Genomic DNA, 18,461 nt, shown 5'->3' with positions numbered 1-18,461 from the left:
CATGCGCACTGACACCAATCCAATACCCGCACCAAAGCTCAGCACCTGGTGTATACCGAGTTGAAGCTGCCAACAGAACACCACTCCTCTCACTATCCTACTCCCTCTTCACCTTACTAACCCATCCCACCTTATCGTATACAGATCCGCCAGAGTGCCTGGGGACCAATTCCGTTGGTGACAGTGCATGGTACAAATACCTTTAACATTTAACTGCCTCACCCACCTTCCTGAGTCGCTACGGCCTCTTGAAGAGACCTCGTTTGACTTCACCACACGATTGCGTGCGCCAGCACTTAAAATACTTTTGAGCTCAAGACCCACTCATCTTAGGGACTGAACTGCCTCTTAGCTAGGGTGTGAATTGTGAAGGATTGCCACAGAGATAGTCGCACTGTATAACACCTTTCTTTACAGGTTGCGGAACTGTACGGAGTAATATCAATGTTGGCCATTGGTTACTGTATATATGTTTGCTAGATTAGTGTTGTGTTGGTTTTGTTACTGCTGCGGATTACTTTGTGTGTGACTTAAAAGGAGATATATATATATATATATATATATTTTTGATATACAACTGACAAGTGTGCTCATTGTGGGCTTTCGATCACTCTCACCCCTCCTCAGACCTAGTCCTGACCACCGCCAATGCTACCGTGATTGGTGTGGCTTGTCCAGAAGGTTACAAGGACAAGAGCATACAATACCAAAAAGATATATTTGTGAGATATGGCACCCAGATTTTGGGTTCCGAGACAAAAGAAATCTGCTGGGACCTGGCCAGGGCCTCATGCCTTGCCTGGTTTTTGGCTTAAGAGCACTCGCCCAACCTCTTCTTGTGAGAAAACCATCACAGGACAAGTCAAAGTTGTGCCACACCTAGTAAAATTGCTGGCAACACTGTTCAAATTCCCCAGTTCCTCGATATAAATTCAAGAAATTATGTGCCCATGAAGCTTCACTAATACAACACTGGAGACTTGCTTTCTAACGGCTTGCCCACACTCATCGAAGCAAGGAAATTCCTGGTGCTAACATTATCAATTGCAGTGAGCATTGAAGACAATAGTTCTTTGATCCAAATAGCTTTTTCTCTTTTAAAAGTGTACTATACCTGTTCCTAGCAACTTGAATAGCCAGCATGCCATCATCCTTGCCATGCTTCACTTGGCATAAAAGTTTCTTCTTGGCCTGGCAGCAGTCGTCAAACCAGGGCATCCTACCCTGTGCTTGAGTGAACTATGTGGTTTCGAAAAACAGTCCCAAAGGATTTTAATTATACCTTGCTGGAAGGTTATTATCTCCTCAGGCCTGTTCGTACTCGCATGAAATAATGTTTCCAGTATAGGCAGGATGCCATAATAAACTAGGGGCAGAGTTAGTTCAACGTTTAACCGGTCCCATTTTATTATAAGTCTAGCATGGCCAGTTAAAGTCAATGGTAGACTACTGGCTTGCATGGGTGTATATTCAGCCCCAAGGAAAGCATGTGCTACCTCCAGAATTTGTGGATGATCCCACTCGGTTCTCGTCTTGATTGTGAAGTCCCCGAGTAGGGACCAAACTTCCAGATTGACCAAAGTGTAGTCGATCCTGCTTTTATTAGCACCATTATCAAAAGTCATTTGCACTGGAGAATCCCCCTGGAGCCAACCATTACATGCCCATAGGCCAGCGGTTGACCGGATAATGGTCCCATCTTCTGCATTTTTATAGCCACGCTTAGGTTTACTGGCATTAAGTTAGCCTACGCCCCAAATAGCATCATCTTCTACTAATTATCCCATGCAATCTAGCGTTTCGAATTGATTAAAGTCCCCAGTAACCACAATATGTATGTGGCCTGTAAGGAATGCATGGTATCAAAAAGTAAGACATATACAAGTGATCACAGTTCAAGGGTGTTTATTGAACTTCAATTGGGTTTGAAAAACTCCTATCTAATCCGAAATCTAAAGTTGGGAGCAGGCAACGACCATCAAATAATAACAGTCCTAGTTGAGTCTGTCAAAATAAAAAGGGCCTATACTAATAAACCCATTGCCAATCCTTAATTCTAAATGCAAATAGTGTGGGAAACCATGTTATTCAAAAGAAAGGTGTTCAAGAAATGATATGTCAGGCTATTCAAGCCGTTGGCTGCCCTTCCCCACGTTTTATGCACATGACGCAGCACACTCTAGCTTAGCACACTCTTTGGCTTCTCTAGCATGAGGATGCAGTTCGAAACCTCCGCACCCAGGCCTTGTGTGCCAAGGTCTCTTCACCATTCAAAGTCTCTTATTTCAGAGGGCCTAATGCCACAAACAAACATTAAAAGTTCCTTTCTTCTTAGGATTTCATGTGTAAACAATTTCTCAGGTGATCACCTCGGGTCCCACTCTGTTGGGCTCAGACCCATTTTAACACAAAACCTTCTATCAGTCTCTCTGCGCTGTGCCCAGACAGATTTAACTAATTAAACACAAACTTTCTTTACTGAATCAACATCGAAGACTTTCGACTGTGCGCAGGATTTTGCTTGACCCGTCGCAGGAACACTTCGACTCACAATTCTTTACAACTCGTTAACTTTCCCTTCCGTCACTTCTTCACTGGATACCTTACAGAGACCTTTGATTGAGCACACACGCAGTGCCGGATAACTCTGTCAAAAGGTATTGTATCTTCCTTTCAAAGTTCAATCATTCATCCGCAGTTCAACTTTACTTGCGTCTTTTATCACACGCGTTTTAACAATGTTCGTTCCAGTGCTCGCCATACGACATACAATGTTGCTGCTTGCAACCTTGGTTTATACACAGACCGGTCTTATATTGGTCTCCCCAACTCACTGGCTGTGTTGATTTCACAGATGCTGCTTTGTTCTTGGAGCCAAGGACGGTACCACGGTGGTTGGTCATTCCCCCCGCCTTGATTATTGATGCGGGAGGGCCATGGGCATCTCCAACACACTATGCAGGATTCTTGAGCCTGCTTTCCTGGTCTTACACTTTATAATCGAGGTTTCTTGAAAGTAAAGCTTACTTGTCGGAAAGATTAAGAGAAGTTCCCTCCTTGCAATCCGCTCCTGTTGTGCCATCTTTATGTTCTAGTTCAGCTGCCGTATGGGAAATTCTGTTTCTTTGTGTGCTTTACCTCGCTCCCACTGTGCTCTTGTGCTCCGCATTTTATACATGTGGGGAAGCTAAACTGAAGTCAGGTGTGTGTGTGATGGTCAGTAATTGCCTGACCTCACCTGACCTGACCTGACCATTGTATTGGCACATGTCAGGTATACTGCTCGGGTGTTAGTCTGTTTTCTCCCATAGCGGGCTGTCTGTGTGAAAGTGTTTGTGTTGGGAAAAGGGTCTGAGGGGGAAACAGTTCTTATCTATCCTACCTGGTAGGATGCGGTAAAGCTGTTAAAGGGAAGGGGATACGGCATCTTGCCATTCGTTGTCCCACTCCCACACCACAAAGACCCCTCACTCAGGCGATCCTCCCACACTGGTCCACCCTAGGAACTGGATCCAAAAGCGATGGCTTTGTCCTGGCCACCTGGATGACAGATCCCCAGGGACTAGCGGGTGAGACACCTTTTGGTTTCTCACAGGCCACAATATTTATATCTCCAGTAGCTAAGCCTCTTCTGTAGAAGAAGGAAAAGATCAATTCCCTCCTTCTTTGAAGTGCGATTATGTAAGTTCATAAGGAGGCATTCGGATCCATCACAAAGCTTAATTTGGATTTCTAGAAGATCATTTGTGCGAGTCATGGCCGAATGTAGCATAGATGTACTTATCCATGTAAAGAGGCCCCCACTAGGGCAACAACAGCTCCCTTGAATGGCAGTGTTTGAAAAGGTAACATAAAAAGGGGTTAAAAAAAAGAATCTCCGTCGATGGGGAGCCACTACGGCCCAAGTTTCCTGGAGGTTAACTTCATCACAAGAAAAGACAACATCAGTCCAATGTGAATCACAAATACTGGTTGACCCCTACAATGTTCCACAACAGTACATGCATCCCAGCCCCCCTATGGGGGTACTCTGCCCACAGCTTCAATTTGGCAATTGGATGTCACAGCAGTTGACCTACTTAACAATGTGTCATGCTCGAAATGGGTTGAACATATCGGATGCTTGTACTACACCTCTGATCCTATGGAATAGCGTCCACTATTAGACAGATCTTCTATGAAATATGTTGAGCTGGACGATATAGAGCCTTTGATAAGAGGTTAAAGAAGAAAAAAAATACCTCTGGGCCTCTGGCTCTGATGGCCAAACAAACCTTGTGTTAAAAGATTAACTCTATACCTGGGCATTTATATTCCAGGTTATATTTTAAGCACATAGTAAAGAATAATAAAATACTGCTATCATGGAAACAGTCTCTGCTAATCCCCATTTAAAAAAAAGGCAAACATGACACTGTCTAACTATCGCTTACTCTCCATGCTTGATGTTTCCAGTTGCATCGTTGCCTTGTTATTAAGACAGGATTTGGAAACCTGGGTCAATACACATTCTATTCTTCATGTAACTCAGGTGGGCTTTCGTGCCAGTTGCTCTATGATACATGATCTTTTAATCTTATGCACGCTTATAAACAGAGCTAAGAAAAACAAATGTCCCGAAGCTTTGTTCTTTATTAATTTTAGTTACTCATTTGATTGTGTTAATAGATCAAAGTAATGGATTAAACTATCACAATGGGGCATTGATCGGAGCTTACTGAATATGCTTCACCAGCTGCATTCAATCACTCTGGTCCGAGTACGTATGGATGGATCTGGTGTATTTACAGACCTCATCCTCACCAATAGGTTTGAAACAAGGGTGTGTTCTAGTGCCCATGTTTATCCTCTATTTAGCTGATCCAACGGGGATGATTAGTAAATCCAGAATATTTGCGCCAAGGCGGGCCCTTATCATGTGCCTATACTAATGTATGCAGATGATATCATCTTACTTGACCATAATAAAATGGGTATAGCTAGATCTATGCACATGCTACTGAAATATGCGACCAGCAAGAAGCTGAAAATAAATCTGGGAAAGACCCACCTGAGGGGTTTCGATGCTAATAGATATTCCTCCAAGATAAAGTAGAGAGTATGCGGGTGTAGGGAAGAGACAAATACATTTATTGGGGCTGTCTGCTTACTATAAAAACGCACTGAATCTGCCTGGAAGTCCGCCTCAGATTAAAGCCCATAGGAAGTTGGCAGCTATTATGCACTTTTTGAAAGCCAGAGATGGCTTTAGTATTGGCGGGTGTGGGGGGAATCTAGTAATCTATAAACAAAGCCTAGTGCCATTAATTCTGTATGGCTTGGAGGCCTGGTTCGATATAGATTTTGATTGATTAGATGTACTGGAAGGTTACGTACTGAGACATTTTCTTTGCTTGGCCAAGGGTGTTCCTACAAGTATGATCCTCCTACAGCTGGGTCTGAACTCCCCAAGTACCCTGGTAAGAATCAGGCAATGCTTAACTTGGATGCAAATTACAACCATGCATCATACTCCCTTGCATGAACTATTAAGAGAAGAACTGAACTGGACGAGCAAGGGAGTGATACACTTGCCTGGTTGAGCACTATATGCAAGGTGTCTACTTTTTGTATTGACTGGATGCCGGTATTGGTGGAAAATGACTGGAAATGGGCATCTCGCCTTCAGAAGGCGGCCCATTGCTGGGATTTTCAAATGAACTTGGGCAACGCTATAACTTATTCTTGCCTCCATACAACATACCCATGTACAGGGGAAACCTCAAGATTAGCTGTTCAAGTGTCCTACTCCACAAATCAGAAGATTCTTTCTGATGGTTACATTTAATAAAGTACCTTGTTACAATGTACTGGGGACTAGACTGCATATCCCTAAACAAGAGAGAATTTGCCATAATCTGTGCCTCAAGGAGGGCAATATAGGGTTACTCCGGCACATTTTGTCTGTTTGTCCCCATCTGGAAATTGCTTGCTCTAGATTATTAAATAAGTTTGTTTACAATAAGGCTACTCTGTGCTCTTCACAATTTTCAGGCAGATGTTTTCTGGGAAATCTTCCAGTTATGATAATTGCACTTAATGATGTATGTATGTTTTTACTCCCCTCCAGACCATTGTACTTCGTCTGCCAAGCCATTACAAAAGGGGAAAGACCATATGCAAATCAGGCTACAAAAGAAAAGCAATTTGCTGTAACATAACTGTAAATAAATGTTTTTAAAAAAACTAAAATATGGGAGACAAATACACTCACCTCTACTAGCCATTTTTATGTGTGGATGCCCTATGAAAACCAGAAGCACCATTAAACGTGTTAGAACTACAGCTATGTTAATCCTTTGATACATTGTATGGCCACGATACATTGTATGGCCACGTATGTATCCATTCTTCTTGAAGCATGATCGTGAAGGCTCCGAACCAGACCAACCATGGGACATTAGGGAAACTAGGAAGATAGGCTGAGGCTAGCAGCGTCAGCAATGCATCCATTGTATTTATACATCGGAGGAACAATGATCTTGATCACAAGAGAACCTACAATGGATAAGAAATCAGATTTGACTGGAAGCAGTGAGCTTCTTAAAATGGTGTGAGGAGTTTGAGGGACATTCTGACCAGGTTGTGAAGGGGAGTAAATGGAACAGTTACCGAGGACAATACATAAGCCGACATACATAGATTAAGAACATTGGACATTTCTCAGTGTAGGTAGGCGGTACGGCCAGCTGTGTTCGGGATGGGACCACGAGGGGTGAAGTGCTAAGAGTGAAGGCAGAGGAAGTGAGGGACAGAGGCAGGTTAGAGGCGATAGAAATGTTTTAGCTAGCAAGTAAACAATAGGTCTGGTAAGGTAGGCATTATATGATGCTGCATATCGAAGGAGTTTGAATCTTTTTTCTTTTTGCATCATATTTATGGTTTGACTTTATTTGGATAACTAAGCCATAGTCTTACTTTTCCACTCATTTCTGTGCAACTCCTTACATATTCGGCAATAGCTAGTGCTGATGTTCAGCAAGTAGTGATAAGAGTGCTCAAATTTGATGACTGCATTAGTGTGGTATTCTAGCAAAATGGAAAACAATAGAAGAAAATAGCATACGGGAATAAAGCACAAAACACAACTGGTTTAATAGAATTACATTTAAAAATTAAGTAGGGTCCATGTAAAAGAAAAATGAACAGGGTAGAAAAGATGGTAAGGGAGAGCGCAACAGCAGATTAACTTCCTTTGCCTCACAAACCAATATGGAGAAAGTGCTGCGGGAGAACACTGGATGCGAAGATCATGAAAGAATCCAATGACAATTCACAATAAAGGGAGGGAAGAGGGGAAACAAGAATGGGGAGAGGTAAATAAAAGGGAACGGATCCAGTAATAGAAAGAGTATGAATGAACAGAAGAAATGGGCTATCGGCACACGTGGCTCTCAAAGAAACCTACTCGGACAGCCAGTTAATAATCGAGAAAATATTGCTGAATTTGACTGAAATTTTAGACTGCAAGAAAAGATGGACAATGTGTTAAGTGGGAGACTGTAGCTCAAGATCAGATCTTCAATTTACAAAAGGGACAAAGAGTATTGTTAAGCCAGACAGGATTGGAGGACATAAACAAGAGCTCCCCACTATGAAAGCGAATAAAAAAGAGAAATCAGCAAGCAGATAAACCTAATAAAGGAAGCAGCGATGGCACAATCGTAAGTGGAGAGAATTAAGAAAGGTAACATTGTTTGGAACCAACAGGATATTCTGGAAAGGTTAGATTGAATATTAAGATTATAAAAAGGAGGAAAGAAAGGGGAGAGGAGCAGATCACATGGTTTTAGATGGACTCTCCTACGTTGGGTAACACCATTAGTGGTGGTTCTCATAGGGGTTGCACCAATAAAGAATGCAAAAGGGTAAGAGACTCTCACATTGATGAATACATCTCTTTGTTATCTTAATCATAGATGATGAGTGCCACCTAAGGGCAGGACTCTTGGATTGGGTTCGGAAGCACGTTACCAGGGGGCTGTGTGGCCCCGACATGTAGGTATACGTGCATAGTGGAGGAAATATTTAGATGGAGGAGAGGTAGCACAGTGAGAATTTCTGGAATTAATTGATTTCTATCCTCTAGCATCTTCTAAAGACCACTCCTTAACTGGGGGCTTATCTGGGAATCAATAGATACATAGAACTGTCGGAATATAGAAAACATGGAAGGCATGGAGACTATCCCGTTGGGGTAGGGGAAGAGACGACAATATGAGAATTTTGACATTTCAGGTTGAGAAGGAATGGGCCTTTCACAAAAAAAAGAAAATAGGTATGCGTCAGTAACAGACTTGTGGAAACAAATTCTTGCCTATAGATGAATGGCAAAGCGATATGGGAACAAAGAAGTAGACGGTCATGGCATGTCATTGTCCCTTCAAAGGAGATACTGGCGTAACCGGCATTAATGGAAATGACAGCCATATGGAAACTGGAACCAAAAATAATAAAGACTATTATTCGCAGAATGGGATATCGTTATGCTACATGAAACTGGGGCCCTGGATCAGGTATTTATTGATTTTTATTGATTTTTTTCGCATTGTTAAAGCTCACACAGCCCGCGGGCATCGAGGCGCTGTTACAGGAATTGTTTGTTATAGTTGCATAATTGTTGGTCTTAGTTGCATATTTATAACGCGCTTAAATACCCGGAGGTTTCTAAGCACGGACCCGGCGATCGATCCTGTGTTGCTTCGTGTCTTGCTTCCAAGGCGAGCACGTTGCCATTATAAGCAATAAGCAAAGCATGCAGTAAGGGCATTAAAAACAAAAGCTCAGCTGGCAACCATTTTGTATCAGTAGAAGTGGGCCTAGGTATTGTGCTTGCCCGAACAACATCCAACTCGTGGTATAAGTGGATAAATAGTTGAGGAGTCCGATAGTGGTTACATTTTGAGATAAAAGGAACAGGGTAACCAAAGAATAAACTGAGCAGACGAAGAGGTGCTGTAGCAAATGGAGTTCCCTCAGGAAGCATTAAAGGAAGATGGCCCGATCGTTGTGGCTGGAGAATTTAATGCATGGTTGAGTGAAGATAATTACCTCATTTTTCTTATGGAATGGAGAATAACATAATAAACTTCCAATCACAAAGTACGCTAACCGTGCATGATAGGGATAGAGATAATGTTAAATGGTCCAATAGGATAGACTCATCTTCTGGTTGTGAACCGGAGACTAGAGCCAAATATCAGGGGACCACAACTATCAATAGCAATAGATTTACTAGCCCCACTGACTACATATTTCTCCCTGGGGACACGCAAGACGGTTCTAAAATGGTTAAATCATGACACACCCAGAAAGTGACTATGATCTATTATATAAATACTGGATGGAGGCTCCTCATAAAAAAAATAAAAGGCATGGTGTTAATGAGTAATAGCAAAAACAAAGTGGATACAAGGAAAAAGTATACAAAATGATTTTTGTTAGCTACTAAAACTAAGCTCCTAAAACGTTTAAGAGACGAGTCTGAATACAGAGCCTCAGTGTTTGAGACTAACGTAGCAATTGGGAAAAAACAAGTTAAGAACTAAACCAATGCGAGAGGAGGTGGTAAACTCAATTCTTCCCGGTTATGCAAGGAGTGTAAAAAGAAAGGCAAAAAATCCTCTTGGAGACACGAAAAGAGGTAACTGAACCTTGACAAAGTTGGAACTAAAAGTTAAAAAAAAAAAAAGAAAAGGACTCGAGAAAGTGCAGCATTACATCAAGGATAAAAAAATGGAATAGGCTCAAGGAAGCCGCTAGAGGAAGGGACGCCAAGAATGGGTATTAATGCAGAGGTCAAAGACACTGTACCTCTCCATATAGCCTCTGGTGAATGGATAACATGTTTTACCCTGCAGTGTGTGGAGAAAAGAAATAGGAATACTGGATGGAGCGATGATTGATTATCTGTAAAAGATAACGGGATTGAGGCAATCGCCTTGAGCGAAGTGAAAAAGACACTTGCTAAGCAGCTAAACTTTTAAAACTCCAGGTGTAGGTGACATCCGGAGCAACATCTGTAAAAGGACATTGCTAACTCTGGATAGCATTGATCATTATTAGCACATGCATATAACACATCTGCATACAGAGACTGTTAAACAGGGGTAATTGTCCCAGATATATAAGAAAGGGGATATGGGTTTCCGATACGTCCATCGTCTGATGACATTTCTTGCTGGTACATTGAAAATCTTTGGAAGAATCATATCAAGTGGATTACTTAAGTTGGCAGTGGCCAATGCACTACCATTGGTTGAAGCTTGGGTCCGTCATTTTCCCCAGCTTTACAACCCCCAGGTTGAAGCTGGGAATTCAGCTCAAACAAACACCCTGCCTTGAGAAATTGTTCAATCCCATTATTCATTGATGGAATTCAAGGTTGCAGAAGTAAGGAGGGCTCTGTTCTCCACTGCCACAGGCAAGGCTCCCGGTACACATCAAATTGCACTGGATACATTTAAAGATTAGTCATCTGTTATGGGTGCCTGTATTTACTAAAATCTTTAATGCAATAACAGCCCATAACAAAGTAGCCCAGCTCGAATGAACCAATAAGAATGCTCTTCTTTAAGAAAGGAGACAGATTAGACGGTAGCATCTTGGGTCCAATCTCGTTAATTAATTCTACGACCAAATGTCTACGCAGGCTGATTTATGACCAAATAATTGACTAGGCGCAGATTAATAGCATCAGAAGGACAATATGGATTTAGAGCAGGAGTTGGGACTATCCAGCAGATTCTTAACCCGAGGTTGATATTGGACAAGTATGCCGGGGACATGGATCTGAGCTCGGTATTGGACAGTGTGAACCAGCAACAATGGTGCCACACATTGTCTGGGAATGCATTGGTCTCTTTTAAATCTGTTAATTTCCCTGCATAATTAGCTCACCGCTGTGGGGAGACTAGAGTAGTGGCAAGACTACATTCTGCGTGTCCCGTGGAGTCAGACAAGGGCATGTGCTGGCTCCGTTATTATTGGACCTTTATATCAGCACAATTTCATTACAGCTAGATGAATTAACAAAGGACCCTCAATAGAAGGTACAAACATGCAAGTCCTATCCAATGCGGGCAACGCTACTCTACTGGCCCGTACCTCAAAGGCTCTCCAAAAACGAATCACTGCTTATGTAACATATATGGAGAGAATTGACCCTGAACACTGATAAATCTAACCTTATGTGTGTGGGTGGGTGAGCATTGTGGCAATTTACTGTGTAATTCTGCATCTGGACGAAAAATGAAAGTGGGTTCTCAAAATCACATATCTGGGGACAGTGTTCAGTTAACTGGTGTGAACATATTAACAGTTACAGGCACACGATGCAATCATTTTTTTGGTTTGGTTATTTGTAAGGCGCCCTGAGGCATCGGGGCACATAGTTATTAACTTTGGCAGGCATATGGGTGGCTTAACCATTGATTCTGTACTTCCGGTCGATCAGGCCGGGTCTATCGTAATCAGTTTGGATGAGGCTGAAGTGTGGGGTTCTCCCCCGCGCATCAATCCAAATGTATGAAAATAACTTCCTACGATATCTCTATGGAGTTGCCAAAAGTGCCCCGACATATCCGTTACATCAGGAAACTGGTCTGGATTATATTAGGGATCCAATCAGTCTTAAACCATTACTATTTAAGTCCCTTGGCCTTCTTGATCTTTTTTGCTCCTTTTCCAATTCAATGACAAAGGAAGTAGTTTTGGTTCAAACGAGATCCATGGAACAGAGGAGAAAGCAGCGCCTCAGCACGGAAGAAAGAACTCAGGGTCCAAAAGCGGATTATGTACGCTGGTTCTTGAGCCCGCACAAGAGGAGTGTACTATTCAGCTCAAGGGCTAATTGCCTACCCGTACCCTCTGTGCTGAGTCATCGCATACACGTTAACGGCCATCATCTGACTGCCCGCTGTCCTTGTAATAATAAATCCCCGGGCGATCTCTTGAATTTTTTATTTTTCTGGTCATTATCATATAATCTTAGGTCAAGGCTTTTAATCCCCGCCATTAAAAGAGAATGGCTGCAGAACAATTTACGACAAAAAATAAATAAACCACATATGCTTTGTGCCAAACAAACATGTTGATCATGCCGGCTATTTATTGAGGGGGCATGGACATTAAATGAAGAATGCCGTCAGAAGAAATTATTAGTTATTGTCTTCTCTATATAAAAGGTTTTATTGCTGTGATTCCCATGTACAATTGTTTTTCATCTGTACTGTACCTTTTATGATGTTTTTTTTAACCTCCGAAATGAAAGACTGAACTGGTAGCTGGGAATAGTGTACTCCTGATATCCAGTAACGATTCGGAGAAGGCCTGGGGGCGCAATACATATGGGTTTGAATCTAAAACTGGGAATATCAAAATATGCCCATGGTAGGGGTGTGGTGCTCCAAGTGGACTTTATGGTCTTAACATCATGCTTTCACCACATGGACCACCCCCCCACCTTATATACAAGCCTGACGAAAATGGGGAACCACCCGTTTTATTGGCCTACATAGGAACTCTGAAGCCGCGCTCACACATGTAGGTGGTTTAGAGATGCGTTTTAGCCCCCCCCCCCCCCCCAACAACTTCAATCTGTAAACTAGCTCATGGAGCGCTCTCCTAGAAGAAACCCAAGTTGGTTTCCAAAGTAAAGGGACTAGGCGAGTTCCTAGTCTCAACAACGCCGATGATGCAGCATTGCTGGCATGGGCACCAATTGCCCTTCAGGTCCTAATGAATAAATACACTACGGAGAGCTTATTGCCAACATTAAACAATATAATCTGCACTTTCAACAGCACACTACTACAGCAGCCCCCTCATCCTCGCTCTTTTTTGTTGAAATTTTGCAGGGTACCTTGTCCACTACCTGGTACCGGTGTCCTTTGTACCTCGTCAGCAGTGCAGCGATATGGGCAGGAAGGGATGACGAGACGCGCGCACACACACTTGGAGGGAATCCTAAGAGATTCCCTCCAAGATGGCTGTCCAGACGTTATTGAAACACTGCGCATGCAAGTGTATACTACGTTGTACGCTGAAATTGCAGCCCAAATTCCTTCCTGCGCTGCTTCGTGTGCCTGCACAGGCAGATAGCAAGTCTTGCAGGTCTCAAGTGTAGGGAAGATCTCGATCAAGGCGGGGGTGTGATCAGCGGTCAAGCAACATCAATGCTTTCCCCACTGTCCCAGAGAGGGGCTGTCCGCAGGACATTTTGTACTGCCTATAAAGTTGGGACAATCCTGCAATATAAGGGACGGTTGTCCACCCTATTTTTGGGGGCCTTTTTGGGGTGAAACTAGTGTGTTTGCGCCAGCATGGACAGATGTAGCGGGAGGCAGCAAAGGGGCTCCATAAATGGAAGTCTGTACATTAAGGGATCCATCAGGGATGAAAACACACTGAATGCATGAGTAGCAGCATAGACCTTCTAAAAGGAGATAAAGTGGGATGGTCCAGGGTGCACAGTAGAGGTCCGAGCATTACTGGAGATTTGCGCTGAAGAGTCAATGTAGGCAAGCTGTGGCCCCTAGAGAAACTGGATAAGTAGGCATCAGAACTTGGGACAACCGCAACTTTGCCAAACAAGGTGGTCCTTGGCTTGGCTCTGACCACGCAGTGATTCAAAGGATTCTGGGATCCTACTGGCTCCCATGTGTGTATATCTGGACTTGGCCGACCCCGCAGAGAAATGTGCTCAGGGCAAGACCGGGAAAAGGAGAACCGCTCCACAAGAGACAACTCCTATCTTTAGACCCCACTCACCTGCACCAGTCGGAAGTGACATCTCTGCGGATCACAGCAGGAAGATCAGCCCTTCAGGATTTGGCAAAGAGGTAGAGGTTACAAATGGCCCTGAAAAGAATGGACCCACCACCCCAAAACAAAACCCTAAATCAATTGTACCTCTATGTGATCACATTGATTTCCTTTGGAGCCACATACTATATATTATGAAGGGGAAAAAAGACCTTTTATGAGAACCGAGTAGGTTGGACATACATGTCTTGATTGGACTTCCCAATTAATTGTTGACAATGCCCCACAGATTGCTATAGATGTTCATCCGATCCAATGTTCTCAAAATACACTGGCACCTTTTTTTCGTACACTTATATATCATATTTTTCCCTGGTTATATTGACTTCATTATAAATAGCTGCTGGGAAAGATTATTCCATTTGCAACTTTCCCACATGGACTTCAATGGCACCGCCTACATTTCTACTGTTCGTTGGGCCTCGTACTGATTTTTGGGGTGAGTGAGGTCTTGTAGTGTTTCGGGGGCACTGGGTAACCCCTTTGGATGCCAGTGCTTTTTCACCTTCACTTTTGAAAGGCATGGCAACCTGATTTTAGCAGAGTGCTCCAGGGACACACTTGTGCCCCATTTCCTTTTCTCCAAAGTAACCATTTGTTACATTTGTAATGTGGCATGAACAGGCTGGACGAATTGAATCCATTTGTACTCTTTCTGCCCCGCTATACACCCTGGCATTCAACGCAAAAAAAAAACCTTTTGAGTACGAGCCACATCCTCAAACTGACGGGGCCTTGTGGCTTAAGACCTGCATCTTTTTTGCAAGCTTCTTATCCAAGCTCTGCATGCATGTTGAAGGCAAGCTCGCAAAACGGCTAGAAGGTCTGCGTTAACGGAAGTATCAGGCCTGGCAGGCAAGAGGTGGAGAGATGTCTCCTGCAATAGAAGTCTGACCACTCGCTGATCCCGTGTGGGCTCAAAACTGCTGTTTCTCCAGTTTGCTGCCTTGGAGGCTCCTCATATTATTCAACTTCAACTCCAGGCTTCCCTGCTGGTGTCTCACCCGAGTGCCTGAAGGAGCCTCAAACCAGCGATGAGGAGCCGGCTGCTACTGAGCCTAATGGCGAGCTCAGTTGTCGCCCAAACTCCTTGGTTCAGTGGGAGTATCCGTATTGGTGTTTGGAATCGAGAGGCGTACGATGCGTATCAGTCTAAGTCCCGCTGCCTGCTCTGGAAAGCACTAGGATGCGGTCTGCCCGCAGCTCTCCTTGCCTTGACTGAGGTAGCATTACCTGGACATGGGAGCCCTGTTCAGGCTCCCCTTGGACACAAAAGGCTGATAGTCAGCATTTTCCTTTACAGGACCCTTCACCTTTGAATGCTTACCTTATAATACAAATTGCACTCCGACACTGCAGACTGACTTTCAAACTGTCCTTGAAACCATTCCAAGCCTATTGAGTTCTACGTTCGAGCAGTTTGAACACACCTGTGGCTCGACTGACTCCATTTCGGCCTGTACGTCTAGGGGTACTTACCCGTAACACAGCCCTTGGGACTGGACTGAGCAGGGCTGGACTTCCTAAGTATTGCTGAAAGTGTTGTGGGTACATTACAAGGCTATATGATCTGTAATATATAATGGGAACATTGTTCTTCTCAGTTGAAGTACTGAAACAGTGTATATGCCAATTAGCACGTGCGACTACTAAAGTGGTGTGTAATCCATTTTGGGTTAGCAAACTGTTCGTGTAGGTGTATATTTTGTTTGTATACAGTGGTGTGGGCATGCTCATGTGTGCCAATCTCCCTGATGGCAACTGCACCTCTCGCCAATCTCTTAAAACTAAGCTTGACTTCAGTCTTGTTTCCAAGTGAGCTACTGGGTTGAACTTAGTGTGAACAACTTGTGCAGGTCCACTAGCTTGAATTCCCAGAACCCCACACCAGTGTATGTTTTGGAAACTCTCTCAACAATAGCTTTCGCAGCCAACTATCTTCGTAACTGTTTGATTTCTTCTCCAGCAGAAGAGCGTTACCTCCATTACTTAATGTGTGGGGGTGTTTGCCAGTGCTCGGCCCTTGTACTTATTTCTGAGCCCCGGCACTTATGGTCTGAGACTGAATATGAAGTAAAGATTGCTGGAACATCCATCAGCCCCAATGAGCATGTGGGAGCTGTAGTTTAACCCCAAATGTGTAGATATGTGCGGAGAATTTGTGGGTGGTGGCAGCAACGATGCGAACTGCCAGCACGCAGAGTCACACGCATGCTAGAAAATATTTGAACCCAGGTACTTATTTTGTTACAAATGAAGCACTGGTTACCTGCACATCACCAGACACAAAGGACTTCAAATGTTGTGGAGGCCAATTCGCCTTTGCAGGGCGACTGTATTTGGCAGTTACGATGCAGACTTTATATGATGGGAACAAGGACACACGCATGTGCTGCCAATTTGCACTTGGAGCCAGGTTTCCGCGTAGAATTCATGCATTACAATCCCTGCCGTCAAATCCATTTTGTAAAGCAAGACCTTGACCCTTGCGACCACTCCATCCCACTAGCGGAGGGTCATGTGCATCGCTGATAAGAGATGCAGAGGAGGATAGGGGAGTACAGGATCAGGATTAGGTTTGTGGATGAGGAGGAGTTTTCAGCAACTTCCATAAGAGAAGTTGCCATTTTATTGATTGATTGATTTGTTTATTTATAGAGCGCCTTACAGCAAGGCACTGTACAATGGAACTAATACAGAGAACAACAAACATTGGGAGCAAAAATTACATCATGAATCATTCTACAACAAAACAGTGCAAAGAGCAATTAACTGAGGGGGAGGGGAAGTGGAGTGGGAATAGGATTGGTGAGGGGGGACATGAGAAGGATAGAACGAGTGAAAATGGAAGGGAGAGTGAAATAGGAGTGGGGAGAGAGGAATTAGAAGAGGGAAAGAAAGAAGAGGACGGGGGGAGCCTTCAAGGTGGAGAATGGAGGAGGAGGGATTTAAGGGAAGAGCGGATTGAGAGGGGGAGTGAGTTCCAGTGCAGAGGAGCAAGGAGTTGGAAGGAGCGGAACCGGGAGGAAGCACAGGGGGAAGGAGGTACAGTGAGGAGGAAATGGTCAGCGGAACGAAGGGAGCGAGAGGGGGAGTAAAAGGTGAGAAGGGAAGAGAGATAAGGAGGAGCAAGTCCATGTAGGGATTTGAAAACAAGGCAGAGAAAGCAACATTTTAGCTGTAAGTGGAAAGGTAGCCAGCGAAGGTGAGTGTGAGGAGGAGATGGAGTCACGGGAGGTAAGGGGACAAAGGGTACGAACAGAGGAGTGGTAAATGGATTTAAGGGGGGCAAGCTGAAATGCAGGAAGTCTAAAGATTAAGGAGGAGCAGTAGAAGAGGTGGGAAAAGATGAGAGAGGAGATACGGAGTTTGTTAGCGTGGAATGTGAGTGAGGGACGGATTTTGCGAATATTGTAGAGGTGGTATCGGCAGGAGCAGGAGGTAAGTGAAATGTGTTGTGAAAAGGTGAGAGAGGAGTCAAATAGAACGCCTAGATTACGAGCATGGGAGGAGATAGGGAGGTTGGAGGGAGGAAAGTGGATGAAAGGGGGAGGAGAGGGAGGAGGAAGTGTGTTAGAAGGGAAGAAAAGGACTTAAGTTTTATCAGCGTTAAGAGAGAGGAAGCGGGAGGACATCCAGTTCTTGATGGCTGTGAGACAAGAGGAGAGTTTAAGATGGGGGTCAGGTGTGAAGGAGGAGAAAGGGAGAAAGAGTTGAGAATCATCGGCATAGAAGTGATGGGAGATACCAAAGGAGGAGATAACAGGGGCAATGAGGGAGGTGTAAAGAGAGAAGAGGAAAGGACCAAGTACAGAGCATTGAGGAACACCGTAGATAAGAGGGAAGGAAGGAGAGGTCTGGCCTCCCCATGAGATGGCAAAGATAACGATTTCAGAACAGGGCCTTTGAATCCGAAGGAGAGAGTGTGTAGCAGGAGTGGGTGATCAACAGTGTCAAAAGCTGCAGAGAGATCAAGGAGAATAGGGATGGAAGATTGCTTGGCATGTGGAGCAGAGAGTAGAGAATTGAGAATAGAGGTGGGAGCAGTTTCAGTGGAGTGTTTGGGTCGGAAGCCTGATTGGAAGGGAGGAAGGAGAGCGGAAGAAGAGACAAAGGAAGAGAGTTGAGAGTAGGCGAGACGCTCAAGGAGTTTAGAAAGGAAAGGTAGAAGGGAGATAGGTCTGTAGTTAGTGGTGAGAAGTGGATCAGCAGAGGGTTTCTTTAGGATAGGAATAATCGTTGCATGTTTGAAATCTGAGGGAAAGGTAGATGAAGAGAGGCAGGAGTTGAAGAAAGTGGTAAGGTAAGCAATAAGAAGAGGGTAGATCTTGGGGATGAGAACGGAGGGGAGAGGGTCAGAGGGGGCGGATGTGGGGTGTGCTTTGGCAAGAAGGGAGGAGACATCTGAAGTAGAAACAGATGAGAAGACAGACATAGTGGAAGAGGGTGGAGAGGGGGGAGGAGAAGAGAGGGAGTTAATTTTTTGGCGGAGTGAGATGATTTTGGAGGAAAAGAAGTTAGCAAAGTCGGAGGGAGAAAGAGTGGAGTTGGATGAGGGATCGGGAGTAGGAGGAGAAAGAAGGCGGGTAAGAGTTTGA

General features: G+C 44.1%; 1 protein-coding gene across 1 annotated transcript in view; it reads right to left on the bottom strand.

Moving 5' to 3' along the window:
- PHGDH (phosphoglycerate dehydrogenase) overlaps positions 1-18,461 on the bottom strand; it is a 172,420-nt gene that overhangs the window by 21,786 nt on the left and 132,173 nt on the right. The gene's annotated exons all lie outside the window — the stretch shown is intronic.

The sequence above is a fragment of the Ambystoma mexicanum genome, chromosome 3p, assembly GCF_040938575.1.
Source record: "Ambystoma mexicanum isolate Mex_15411 chromosome 3p, UKY_AmexF1_1, whole genome shotgun sequence".
Lineage (NCBI taxonomy): Eukaryota > Metazoa > Chordata > Amphibia > Caudata > Ambystomatidae > Ambystoma > Ambystoma mexicanum.
This window is presented reverse-complemented; position numbering and strand designations above follow the sequence as displayed.